Source organism: Pongo abelii, chromosome Y (assembly GCF_028885655.2).
Source record: "Pongo abelii isolate AG06213 chromosome Y, NHGRI_mPonAbe1-v2.0_pri, whole genome shotgun sequence".
NCBI classification, from domain to species: domain Eukaryota; kingdom Metazoa; phylum Chordata; class Mammalia; order Primates; family Hominidae; genus Pongo; species Pongo abelii.
The window spans coordinates 13,431,879-13,446,593 of NC_072009.2; the positions used below are offsets into that span (position 1 = coordinate 13,431,879).

A 14,715-nucleotide genomic window follows, 5' to 3' on the forward strand; every position below is an offset into this window, starting at 1 on the left:
ATCCCACAGAAATACAAACTACCATCAGAAAATACCACAAATACCTCTACGCAAATAAACTAGAAAATCTAGAATAAATGGATAAATTCCTTCAGCCATACACCCTCCCAAGACTAAACCAGGAAGAAGTTGAATATATGAATAGACCAATAACAGGCTCTGAAATTGTGGCAATAATCAATAGCTTACCAATCAAAAAGAGTCCAGGACCAGATGGATTCACAGCCAAATTCTACCAGAGGTACAAGGAGGAACTGGTACCATTCCTTCTGAAACTATTCCAATCAATAGAAAAAGAGGGAATCCTCCCTAACTCATTTTATGAGGCCAGCATCATCCTGATACCAAAGCCTGGCAGAGACACAACCAAAAAAGAGAATTTTAGACCAATATCCTTAATGAACATTGATGCAAAAATCCTCAATAAAATACTGGCAAACCGAATCCAGCAGCACATCAAAAAGCTTATCCACCATGATAAAGTGGGCTTCATCCCTGGGTTGCAAGGCTGGTTCAATATACACAAATCAATAAATGTAATCCAGCATATAAACAGAATCAAAGACAAAAACCACATGATTATCTCAGTAGACGCAGAAAAGGCCTTTGACAAAATTCAACAATGCTTCATGCTAAAAACTCTCAATAAATTAGGTATTGATGGGATGTATCTCAAAATAATAAGAGCTATTTATTACAAACCCATAGTCAATTTCATACTGAATGGGCAAAAACTGGAAGCATTCCCTTTGAAACTGGCACAAGACAGGGATGCCCTCTCTCACAACTCCTATTCAACATAGTGTTGGAAGCTCTGGCCAGGGCAATTAGGCAGGAGAAAGAAATAATGGGTATTCAATTAGGAAAAGAGGAAGTCAAATTGTCCCTGTTTGCAGATGACATGATTGTATATCTAGAAAACCCCATTGTCTCAGCCCAACATCTCCTTAAGCTGATAAGCAACTTCAGCAAAGTCTCAGGATACAAAATCAATGTACAAAAATCACAAGCATTCTTATACACCGATAACAGACATACAGAGAGCCAAATCATGAGTGAACTCCCACTGACAATTGCTTCGAAGAGAATAAAATACCTAGGAATCCAACTTATAAGGGACGTGAAGGACCTCTTCAAGGAGAACTACAAACCACTGCTCAATGAAATAAAAGAGGATACAAACAAACGGAAGAACATTCCATGCTCATGGGTAGGAAGAATTAATATCGTGAAAATGGCCATACTGCCCAAGGTAATTTATAGATTCAATGCCATCCCCATCAAGCTACCAATGACTTTCTTCACAGAATTGGAAAAAACTACTTTAAAGTTCATATGGAACCAAAAAAAAAGCCCGCATAGCCAAGTCAATCCTAAGCCAAAAGAACAAAGCTGAAGGCATCACGCTACCTGATTTCAAACTATACTACCAGGCTACAGTAACCAAAACAGCATGGTACTGGTACCAAAACAAAGATATAGATCAATGGAACAGAACAGAGCCTTCAGAAATAACACTGCATATTTACAACTATCTGATGTTAGACAAACCTGAGAAAAACCAGCAATGGGTAAAGGATTCCCTATTTAATAAGCAGTGCTGGGAAAACTGGCTAGCCATACGTAGAAAGCTGAAACTGGATCCCTTCCTTACACCTTATACAAAAGTAATTCAAGATGGATTAAAGACTTAAACGTGAGACCTAAAACCATAAAAACCCTAGAAGAAAACCTAGGCATTACCATTCAGGACATAGGCATGGGCAAGGACTTCATGTCTAAAACACCAAAAGCAATGGCAACAAAAGCCAAAATTGACAAATGGGATCTAATTAAACTAAAGAGCATCTGCACAGCAAAAGAAACTGCCATCAGACTGAACAGGCAACCTACAAAATGGGAGAAAATTTTTGCAACCCACTCATCTGACAAAGGGCTAATATCCAGAATCTACAATGAACTCAAACAAATTTACAAGAAAAAAACAAACAACCCCATCAAAAAGTGGGTAAAGTACATGAACAGACACTTCACAAAAGAAGACATTTATGCAGCCAAAAAACACATGAAAGTACGCTCACCATCACTGGCCATCAGAGAAATGCAAATCAAAACCACAATGAGATACCATCTCACACCAGTTAGAATGGCAATCATTAAAAAGTCAGGAAACAACAGATGCTGGAGAGGATGTGGAGAAATAGGAACACTTTTACACTGTTGGTGAGACTGTAAACTAGTTCAACCACTGTGGAAGTCAGTGTGGTGATTCCTCAGGGATCTAGAACTAGAAATACCATTTGACCCAGCCATCCCAATACTGGGTATATACCCTAAGACTATAAATCATGCTGCTATAAAGACACATGCACACGTATGTTTATTGCTGCACTATTCACAATAGCAAGGACTTGGAACCAACCCAAATGTCCAACAATGATAGACTGGATTAAGAAAATGTGGCACATATACACCATGGAATACTATGCAGCCATAAAAAACGATGAGTTCATGTCCTTTGTAGGGACATAGATGAAATTGGAAATCATCATTTTCAGTAAACTATCACAAGCACAAAAAAACCAAACATCGCATGTTCTCACTCACTGGTGGGAATTGAACAATGAGAACACATGAACACAGGAAGGGGAACATCACACTCTGGGGACTGTTGTGGGGTGGGGGGAGGGGGGAGGGATAGCGTTAGGAGATATACCTAATGCTAAATGACGAGTTAATGAGTACAGCACACCAGCATGCCACATGTATACGTGTGTAACTAACCTGCACATTGTGCACATGTACCTAAAACTTAAAGTATAATAATAATAAAATAAAATAAAAATTAAAAAAAAAACTGACATTACATCCCAGGGCTCAAGCAGTCCAGCTGCCTCAGCCTTCCACACTGGCTCACAGTGTGAGCTGCTAAACCTGGCCATCTAGCTTCTGAGACGTCAATAATGCTTATGTGCAAGGCATTCTTATTGCTTATATGAAGACCCAAGAGAACTACAAGAGCATTTAGCAGAAAAGGAATCACTGGGCTTAAATATTATTTAAAAATAAATTTAAGGCTTGAAAAGTAGACATTAAGGAGTCCAATATTCTTAAGTTAAGTAGATATCACAGAAGTGCAGAGTTGTGAAATATAAGGGGATATAAATCAATAATTACAATTGTATCAGGATGTTTAAACGTTAACACAAGATCCTTAGTGTAGGATTTGAAATTATTTGAGGACAGAATTTAGAACTAAGCCCCATGAAGTGAGCAGTAGGATTGAAAAGAAGTTGTATTTTTGAGAAGGAAGAATTGTAAGATTCCAGACTGAAAGAAGAAAGTAAGACAATAAATAAAATTTCTTAACAAAGAAGTCTAAGCAGAATAAATTAAAATTCTTACTTAGTCCTCCATCCTAATATGGAAGAAATTGAAAACTGCTATTTTTAATTTTACATTTCATATGTAGAGTGTCAGTGAAATTAGGTATTTATTGACTTCAGGATACACAAGCCAACACATTTCCATTGGAAAATTAGCCAGTGAACATATTATAGGTGAAAGACTGAGCACTAAGGAATAGCTGGTGAAGAGTATACTAAAGGAGAACCTTTACTATTTTGAAATAGCAACAATGTTGTAACAACACCTTTAAAAGTACTGCTTATTGCAGTAAAAGTAAATCCTGGCAATCATTAGAAAATCTCCACTAGTACATTTTAATTTGTCAACATTTAAGATACAGCCAGCCACTTAGAGATAAAGGAGAACTTTTATGTAAAAACTTAGCATGCAGTTGTTCAAAGGTAGCAGTATTTGTGTGTGTGAGATGAACCGAACAACAAATGAAAATTTACCTTCTTCAGCTGAGAAAGAATAACATATGTAAACTTTAAAATCGGTGAAGAGTTTGTTGGTTTTATATGTTTTTCCTGTGTCATTAGTAGTCATCAGTAATTCATATGAAAAGGAAAATAATAGCTAAGTTATTATTAAGCATTAAAAATGAACTTTTACCTGAGAATTCATGTCAGCCTTCAGCTTTGTTAGAAGAACTGGCCTTGGTGGGAGCCAAGGGATTATCCAAAGCCATAAGAAATATTCAGAGTCTCATGACTTTCTAGTAATTTAGGGAACAAAGAACTGAGTTATAAACGAACTAATTTTAAAAAGTTGTTTGAGAGAAGCAAAATAGTATTTCAGATTTGGTATTCTTTACACAATGTTCCATCATTTTAATTTTAAAGGTCCCATATCACTTGGGAGACAGAATTATGGAGGTCCTCCAAACAGACAGCCAATCTTTTCCTGGAGAAATAACCATATGTCACCAAGAGATGATGGTTATGCAACTAAAGATAGGTAAAGGAAGAATGAAAAAAAAGTTGATTTTTTTGTTGTGGTGATGAAATTCACATAACAAAATTAAATATTACATGGTAAACAGTTAAGTGGCATTAAATACATTCTGTGTTGTGCAGCAACTACCTCCATCCAGTTCCAAGACATTTTCTTTACTCCAAACTAAAACTCCAACTACCGGTTAAGTAGTCCCTTTCATTTTCTCCCTTCCCTCAGCTGCTAACAGACACCAATCTATTTTCTGCCTCTAAACTTACCTGTTGTGCATGTTTAATGTTAATGGGCTCACACATTACACCACTTTTTATATCTGTCTCCCTTCCTTTTGCATGATGTTCTGAAGGTTCATTTACATTGTAGCACTTCACTCCTTCCACAAGCTATTAACCCATTATTTTATTTGGGTTGTTTCCACCACAGTGTGTCTATGCACCAATATTTGTTTGAGTACACTTATTCAATTCTGGGTGTATATGTAAGTGGAATTGCTTGGTCCTATGATAATTCTGTTTGTTTTCTTGAGAAACCACGACATTTCTCCATAGTAGCTGTATCATTTTCCATTCCAACTAGCATTGTATCAGGGTTGCAATTTACCTACATTCTCTCAAACACATGTTATTTCCTTATTTTTAAAATTTATTGCCATTCCAGTGTGTGTATGAAGAATGGTATCTCATTTTGGATTTAAGACTCATTTTCTGAATCTCTCATTATGAGTATCTGTTCCATGTGCTTTTTAGGCATTTGCCTATTTTTTTGGAGAAATATCTGTTTAGATGTTTGACTTTTTAATTTTGTTTAAATTTTAAGTTAGTTATGTTTTGGACACTAGAAGGTGAAAATTTAAAATTTGTTGCTTAAACTTACGCGCACAGAAATCATCCAAGATCCCGAGACACTAGGGATTATGCTCCACCACCTAGAGACTATGCATACAGTGATTATGGTCATTCTAGTCGGGATGAACATTCCTCTAGAGTATATAGGTACTATAACTTTTTCTACATTTGTCAAATAGAATTCTTAACTTGTTCATTCCAACTAACATTGTATCAGGGCTCCAATTTATCTACATCCTCTCATACACTTGCTATTTCCTGCTTTTTAAAATTTATTGCCATTCTGGTGTGTGTGTGAAGCATGCTATTGGGTCCGGAATTGGTAGGTTCTTGGTCTCACTGACTTCAAGAACGCAGCCGCGAACCGTCGCGGTGAGTGTCACAGTTCTTAAAGGCGGCGTGTCTGGAGTTTGTTCCTTCTGATGTTCAGATGTGTTGGGAGTTTCTTCCTTCTGGTGGGTTCCTGGTCTCTGGCGGGGTGAGGGCGGGAGGATGGCTGGGGTGGTGGGGGAAGGGCGGGGGTGGCGGGGGAAGGGCGGGGGTGGCAGGGGGAGGGTGGCGGGGGGAGGGGAGCAGAGCTGGGGTGGGGGCTCAGGCATGGCGGGCTGCAGGTCCCAAGCCCTACCCTGCAGGGAGGCAGCTAAGGCCCCGCCAGAAATTGAGCACAGCAGCTGCTGGCCCAGATGGTAAGCCCCTCACTGCCTAGGGCTTGCGGGCCATCCTGCCCCTCCAGTGCGGTGTCCGCTGAGCCCACGCCCACCCGGAACTCGCTCTGGCCCCCAAGCACCTCGCGCAGCCCCGGTTCCCGCCCGCGCCTCTCCCTCCACACCTCCCTGCAAGCTGAGGGAGCCGGCTCCAGCCTTGGCCAGCCCAGAAAGGGGCTCCCACAGTGCGCCGGCGAACTTAAGGGCTCCTCAAGCGTGGCCAGGGTGGGCACCAAGACCGAGGAGGCAATGAGAGCGAGCGAGGGCTGCAAGGGCTGTCAGCACACTGTCACCTCTCAGTATCTCATTTTGGATTTGAAATGGATTTTCTGCATCACTGATTATGAGTATCTGTTCCATGTGATTTTTGGGCATTTGCCTATTTTATTTGGACTAAAATTTATTTAGATGTTTGGCCCTTTAATTGGGTTTTAGTTGTAATTTAGTGACGTTTTGGATACTAGAAGCTGAAAGTTTAAAATTCGTTGTTTAAACTTATGCACACAGAAATCATCCAAGTTCCTGAGAAACCAGGGATTATGCTCCACCACTTAGAGACTATGCATATCGTGATTATGGTCGTTCTAGTCAGGATGAACATTGCTCTAGAGGATATAGGTACTATAACGTCATCTGGATTTATTAAATAGATTTCTTAAATTGTTCATTCTGACATTAAGAAAATTTTTTTTTCAGTTTAGTGATAGTGGTGGCTACGGTGAGGCCTATGGTAGAGATCATTCTGAACATCTAAGTGGAAGTTCTTATAGAGATGCATTTCACAGGTATGGTAAGGATCCTGGATGGATTTGTAAATTATAGAATTATATTTAATAGACCAGATTGTTATTTTAATGAAATTCTAAGGAAAGTTATGAAGGATAAATATAATGTGCTTAAATATTGAGTATTGTTAACAATATAAAACGTAGGAGACGATATGAAGGTGAGGACTTCAAGTTCAGAAACTGTGACTCAACGTTTACTTTAGAATTAAACTTGGCAAGCTTCAAAATACTATGCTTACACTTCTTTTAAATAAAACCTACTATTGCAGGCTTAATTAATATCCTGTCAACAAAGGCAGAGGAAAGCAGATATTTCCAAATAGTACTTTAACTAATTCATGCTTTAGTGGTAGCAGTAAAAATGTTTAAATGTAGTCCAACATATTATTTTATCAACCCTTCAGGGACCTCTCATGGTGCACCACCTGCACGAGGGCCTCGGATGTCTTATGGTGGAAGCAGCTGCCATGATTATAACAATACATGAGATAGATATGGCAGAAGTCAGGAGAGTTACTCAAGGAGCTGTGGTGATTTTTATTCTTGTGGTCATGAGCATGTTGGCAGACAAGACCAAAGGAATCCACCTTCTCTGGACAGGGTTCACCCTGCTCCTCGTGAAGCATATGGTAGCTTAAGTTATGTGGCATCTACAGGAGATGATGGGGAAAGTCGATCTGAAAAAGGAGACTGAAGCAGATGTTAAAGCAAGTATTCAAAATAATAGTTATTGCATACCAAACCTTGTTTGCAAATCAAAAATTGACGTGTTATTTCTGCATTGTTACCTGAATATTACTAAAAGAAACATGTTGGTTTTGTGGAGAGAGGTAGATGCTAACTTCCTCCATGAATTTTTTGAAGTATTCAAAGGAAAAGGAATTTTTTAAAAATTAATTTCATACTTGTTAATGCTATTTGAAAACTATCTGTTTAGATGTAATATCTACATTAAAATTTTCAGAATGAAATGTTACGTGTAATGCAAAATGGCTGATGTTATTGCTTAGCTGTACATGCTTAAAAACAAATTCAGTAGGAGAGTAAATGGTGGTGTTGAACATTTTCCTTTGTTTCTTTGAACATAAATAAATACAAAATTAGGCATATGTTATGTCTTCTTGCAAGCTGCATAAGTTTTCTAATTAGGCTGTTTCTCTTTAAAAATTTACAAGCTTAATATGTTTGAGAAGTTTTCAGAAAGACTACAAAACTATCTACCTCACAATTAAACATTTTATTTTTTAGAGGAATAGTATAGGTGAAAGGAAATAATTAGATGTGGTTGATACTAAAGTTTAAGACATCTGGAACATTCTACTTGAAGCATTCTGTGACTGAAGGGGGATAATGGTAATGAAAATTCTTTTTTACCTAAATCAAAAGTGAACCAGGTAAGTTTCTCAAGCGCATAGCATAATGAAATTAAATGTTCCTAGTTTAAATAGTGGAAAGTAAGTGTTTTGTCTTGGGAGGTACTCATGTTAATTTTTTCATGAAAGTTTTGACAATGGTTGCTGTAAGTAATGGTTTAGTAATAAGTTCTTACAAATAGGAAAAATCTAGAATAGTTGGGATTTTATCTATTTTTTTTTTTTTTTTAGATGGAGCGTAGCTTTGTTGCCCAAGCTGGGGTGCAGTGGCTCCATCTTGGCTTACTGCAACCTCTGCCTTCTAAGTCTAAGCTATTCTCCTGCCTCAGCATCCTGAGTAACTGGTATTAGATATGTGTGCAACCACAGCTGGTTAATTTTGTGTATTTTTAGTACAGACAGTGTTTCACCATGTTTGCCAGGCTGTTCTTAAAATCTTGATCCACGTCCTTGGACTCCCAAAGTGCTAAGATTACAGGCATGAGCCACCACTCTCAGCCTATCAGATTTAATTGATATGAATGGAAACGCTTAAAACTCATACTTTTGGGAAAGTGAAGTGTATAAAACATAAAAAACAGCATAAAGTTTCAGATAGGATGGCTTAAAGGCATAAGAAATCATCGAATGATAAAAATAAAAAGATTTGGACCTAAATAATTAAACCAATTAATTTTCCTGGTTAATTCATGTATTTTCATGAAGTTCCAGAAATACAGGAAGTTCCAGAAGTTTCACAGTCTATAATTCTTATAATTAACAGACTAATCCACAAGAAGGAGTATTTTCTTGAGAAAATTTTGACAAGATCATCACTTTTTATAGGGTAACGATGTAAATAATTTTAAAGGGAAAGTTACAAACTTTGATTTTCAAGTGAGTTACTTATTTATGACCTTGTGTTTTCATTTACCTGTAACATAGGATTGTGAGGATGAAGTGAAAAGATAAAACTCCCTGGTCTTGGGTATCTTACTGTCCAGGTGTGATGGCTCAGGTCTTTAATGCCAACACTTGGGGAGGCCGAGGTTTGCAGATCACTTTAGATCAGGAGTTGAAAACCAGGCTGACCAACACCATGAAACCCTATCTTTACCAAAAATACAAAAAATAGCTGGGTGTGGTGGTGCATGCCTGTAGTATGTTACAGTTAATTGAGAGGCTTAGGCAGGAGAATCGTTTGAACTTGGGAACCTGAGGCTGCAGTGAGCCGATATTGCAGCATGCACGTTAGCCTGGGTGACAGAGGGAGACTCCATCTCAAAAATAATTATATAAATCAACAAATATATAAATTAGAGTATTTTTCAGTTCAAGCACTTATCATTTCTTTTTTCTTTTTTAGAGACAGGGTCTCACTCTGTTGCCCAGCCTGGACTGCAGTGGCACCATCGTAGCTCACTACAGCCTTGAACTCCTGGGTTCAAATGTACAAGCCTTCCATTTCAGCCTCTCAAGTAGCTGGAATTACTAACACACACCACTGTGCCCAGCTTTTGTGTTTGTATGTATGTGGTAGGGACAATGCTTTGGATATATTGTTCAGGCTGGTCTCAAACTTCCAGGCTTAACTAATCCTCCTTCCTTGACCTCCCAAAGTGTTGTGATTATAGCTGTGAGCCTCTGAGTCTGGCATGTCATTTCTTGGTGTGAGCGACATTCCACTTTTGCTCTTTTAATTGTTTTGAGATATATAATAAATCATCACTAAGTGTTCTCATCCTGTGCTATGGAATACTAGATCTTATTCCTTCTAAGCAACCATAATTTAACCCACCCCAACCCCTCTTTGATCCCTTCCTTACCAGTCCACATTACTTGTATCAAAATATAGCATGTATGCCAAAAGTATCTACAATTGTTATGTACACATTTTTTTTAAAATAAGTAAAAAATTAATAAAAAGGGTGTCTCCAACAAGGTGATAAAATAGGAGGCTATAATTTGTTCTTTCATCCACAAATGCAACAAATAAGCCATACCCACATCAATTCCCTATGAGATAAACTCAGAAACAAGTTGGGATACTCTTGCACATAGGATTATGAAAATATTCACTTAAAAAGAGGTAAGAAAAACTGAATCCTGATCTTGTTCTAGAGTTTATGTCTGAGCCAGTGCCCTAGAATCAGTAGGGAACTGTTATTTCACAGCTTTTCTCAGAGGACTGAAGTACTAAACCACATATGTAATGCCCCATCTGTTAACAGCTGCTTCACAATGAAATGATTCCTAACTTGCCCGTCTCTGGATTCTAACACAGATTGGCATTCATCACTCTCCTAGGACCTCCAAAATAAAAGAGTGATTTAAATATACATTCAAACACTTCTGAAACTGTTTCCTCCTGGCTTACTTGATCTCAAGCAGTCAAGAAAGCTCAGCTCCCACTTTGTACCTCGAAGAACTTAGATTGTACGTCTAACGCCTTGACTTCTTTATTCTTTTTTTCTTTTAAGATAGAGTCTTGCTCTGTCACCCAGGCTGGAGAGCAATGGCATGATCTCAGCTCACTGCAACCTCTGTCTCCCGGGGCTCTAGTGATTCCCCTGCCTCAGCCTCCTGAGCAGGTGGGATTACAGGTACCTGCCACCACACCAGGCTAACTTTTGTATTTTTTAGTAGAGACAAGGTTTCACCATGTTAGTCAGGCTGGTCTTGAGCTCCTGACCTCAGGAGATCCATCTGTCTCAGCCTCCCAAATTGCAGGGTTTACAGGCCTGAGCCACTGTACCCGGCCATATCTTGACTTTCATAGCTTCTGCCCAGGTATCTTGCTTCTAATCCTCCTGACTTTTGGATCTGTAAAGGTCCTCTGAGAGCATGCACATAGGCATTTCTCTTCAGTCTTCATCATAACTCACTCTAGCAATATACTGAGCTTCTAAATTTTACTTCCAAGAGGTAAAATTACCAAATTTTGGTAGTACCAAAATTACCCAACTATGGCCCTGACTTCTCAGGTTGCGGCCTGAGAGTTTGAAAACTAACTTGCCAATCTCTGGAAGCTAATGAAGCATAGTTTTTTGTAGTCCCAGGATTCTAAAGAGAAAAAAATGATTATTTTACAATAACTCTGCATGATTTTTAAACTAGCGTATTGATATAGTTTGGACATTTGTCCCTCCAAGTGTCAGGTTTAAATGTGGTCCTCCACACTGTAAATGGCACATAGTGGGAGGTATTTGTTTGTGTCATGGGGCTGGATCCCTCATAAATGGCTTGGTGCCCTCGCCAGGGTTAAGAATTGAGTCTTCCACTGTATTGGTTCCCACAGTGGAGCTTACATCCAAACAGGTTATTGAAAAAAGCCTGATAACCTTCTCCCCTTCTCTCTCTTGCTCTCTCTACATGTGACATGCCTGTTTTCCTTTTACCTTCTGTACTGAGTGGAAGCCTCGGAAGGCTCTCACCAGATGTGTATGCTGGCACCACATATCTTTTACAGCCTGAAGAACCAGAAGACAATGAAAGCACTTTTCTTTATAAATTTTCCAGCCTCATATTCTTTTATAGGAACACAAACCGACTAAGACATGTATCTCTGGCTGATAACTTGCCTATATCACTAAGCAGTGGAGATCAGCATTCACTATTTCCTGCATTCCATAGAGAACAAAGAGGTGGTTTTCAATGGTCCTGTGAGCTCTTCCTTAAATCCAGCCCTTGGCTTGCTCTAGCTTTCAGCTTCTCCAGGGACGTACTCTAAACTTTTAAACTCCTCCATTAGGACCAGTATATATATATATATTTTGAGATCGAGTCTCACTCTGTCACCCCGGTTGGTGTGCAGTGGCGTGATCTCAGCTCACTTTGACTTCCATCTCCCAGGTTCAGGAGATACTCCTGCCTCAACCTTCCAAGTAGCTGGGACTACAGGCACTTGCCACCAGGCCCGACTATTTTTTTGGGTATGTTTAGCAGAGAGGGGATTTCACCGTGTTAGCCAGGACGGTCTTAACCTCCTGACCACGTGATATGCCTGCCTTGGCCTCCCAAAGTGCTGGGGTTACAGGCGTGAGCCACTGTGCTTGGTCTATACCAGTCTTTTAACTTGCCTGTTTCTAGGGTCAATGTGCCAGAATAGGCATTCTGTGATTCTGCCAATTCCCACCCTCTCCACAAAAAAAAAAAAAAAAAAAAAAAAAAACCTCAACTCAACTATTGTTAGATAAGGACACCTTAGTGAATGATTCTATAACTTGGGATTGGATCTATGACACATTTTTCAACTGTGGATCTGAGAATAACCACACACATAGGATAAAAAAACAGTTTTAATTTGATGTTTTTTCTCCTCCCCAGGCAAGCACAGTGTTGCATACAAAAAATTTCCCTGGACTCAGAGTTTCTTCACAGAGGAGAGAGTTGAAGGTGCCTTTTCTTTTCCATTTTGCAATTCTTCACATGATGTTCTCTCTAGTCTTACCCTGTGGGAAATATTGGGGTTATCAGACAACTGGTGTCAGTTAGAAACAAAGTACATGGTTGGGGCTCACAGTAACCGTTAACAGTGATCTTACTTGTAGCTTTGCATTCCAGCCAGCAGAAGTGCACCATCAGAGAAACTAGGCAGCAGCATCATTCTGCAGTAACCAACCATGGTTGATGGGTATGCCAGGCTCAAATCACTGGCCAACTGCCAAATCCCATCTTGGTTTTCTCTGCAAAACTTCCAAAGCTGTGACAAAGAGGTAGCTTGGTGATTAAACACAGAAGAGGCATGTTACCCCACCCAAACCTAGGTCATACTTTTGACCATCCTAGCTCTGTATGCTCCACCCATCCCCAGGCTGACTAGCAGAAGCAATTTAGTGGTTAAGGATGAAGTTTCTGGCCCTACCTAGACCCAGTGGGCAAGTAGCTTATATAATAATCCTTGGTACACCTGGAAAGAAGTTCACTTCTGATATATCTAATGGAAATCACTGGGGCGTTAGAATCTCTAGAGCATGCGACTTTATTGAGAAACAGAGAATCCCAATCTCATCTCCAGCCCCTCCCAGTGCTGCTGGGAAGCAACTACGGTGCTGGGGAACATGCCTATCTGAGCCAATGAATGTAGTCTATCCAGGTTCTGTCTAGCAGAAAATGGATCTAGACCGTCCAGCCTCTGCCCACTATGGGGAAGACCCACTCTCAGTTCTGGCCCTTCCACTTTAGTCAAGGAACCATATCTTTGAGAAACTTTCTGGGCAATATGCAACTTTCTTAGCAGAGACCAGGCTCTAAATGATCTATTCAAGAGCAGATGTCAAGGGAGCTGATTGTCAGCCCCAGGCCCTCTTGCTGCAGACAGAACTAGCCCATCTGTGCAGGGACCTTCCAGTAACCATCACAGCCAAAATTACAAGCATGCCATTCTCTGTTCCACAACAGGATCTAAGTGGATCCAGTCTCAGCTCCAGCCTGTCCAATTTCAATTTCTGAAATGGAATTATTAGTAATAAGTAACCAGCAGCAAAAAACAAAAACAAAAAAAAAACAGGAACTGATAGATTCAGGATGAATTCTACAAGATCTACAAAAAGCTGCATCATATTCCATTGTGTGGGTGATCCTAGTTTTGTTCAACTGGTTATGTATGCATGCTTACGCACACACACATGCACACACACACAAAACAAAAAACAAAAACAAGCCCCCCCCAAAAAAACTGCACATATCTATGTTTCATGTTCTCTCAAAAAGCTACAGTGGAAATGCCAAGTTGGCCTCTGGTATTATCTGAAGGCTCAGTGGGGAAGGACCCACTCCTTTGCTTGCATTACATTGTTGCCAGCAGCCTTGTCCACAATGGCAGTTTTTCAGTGGTTTCTTACAGCTCTCTAGAGAACCTGCAATTATGTTTATTTATATGGTTTATAATATATTCCTTAGACTTTATCACTAAACTTGAGGCTGGGTACAATGGCACAAGTCTGTAATCTCAGTACTTTGGGAGGCTGATGTTGGAGGATCCTATGAGCCCAAAAGTCTGAGATTACAGTGATGTGTGATTCAGCCTGGTGGCAGAGCAAGACCCTGCCTCTAAGTAAATAAATAGTGAAAACACAACTGATAGTAATATTTTTGTTTTATAGCTTGGAAACACAAATTTCCTTCATCAAATATTTGAATATTTGATAGTCACTAACACAGCACATTTGCTTGTACATGGGAACCAGTGCAGGAAAGCAGTGGGATTTGATGCTCTTTCCCCTTAATTCCTGAACATATACATACTATGATGATAAGGGGTGAGTTTGGACCAGGAAGGCTTTCTGCCACAGCCATCAAAACTGTGGAAATAAAATCCTCCACAAGTCAGGAAACAAAAGAGCCTTTACTGGTAATAGTAACTATAAAATCTCTTGCAGATTTGATTTCATTTTTAACTTATAGTAGTTTAGGCAGCATAACACAGACTACCCTGCCCTTAGTAGTATGTGATTTGATGACAAATGTCAATTAGATGTCATTGTTGAAAACTACAAGAATCTTAGTTAACACCATAGTTACATGAGTAATTTCGGCAATATACCCCAGCTTATTTTAAAGTTTCAGTTAGCCCATTAAAGACCTAAATACTATTAAACATAGTTCAGAATTCATGTGGACAAGGGGCAAAATGGCAAGTTTTTATTTTTATTCATTTCCTTTT

General features: G+C 39.3%; 1 pseudogene; it reads left to right on the forward strand.

The window, feature by feature from the left end:
* LOC129053403 (RNA-binding motif protein, Y chromosome, family 1 member B-like) overlaps positions 1 to 12,681 on the forward strand; it is a 28,431-nt pseudogene extending 15,750 nt beyond the window's left edge.
* Positions 12,682 to 14,715: the final 2,034 nt, after the last annotated feature.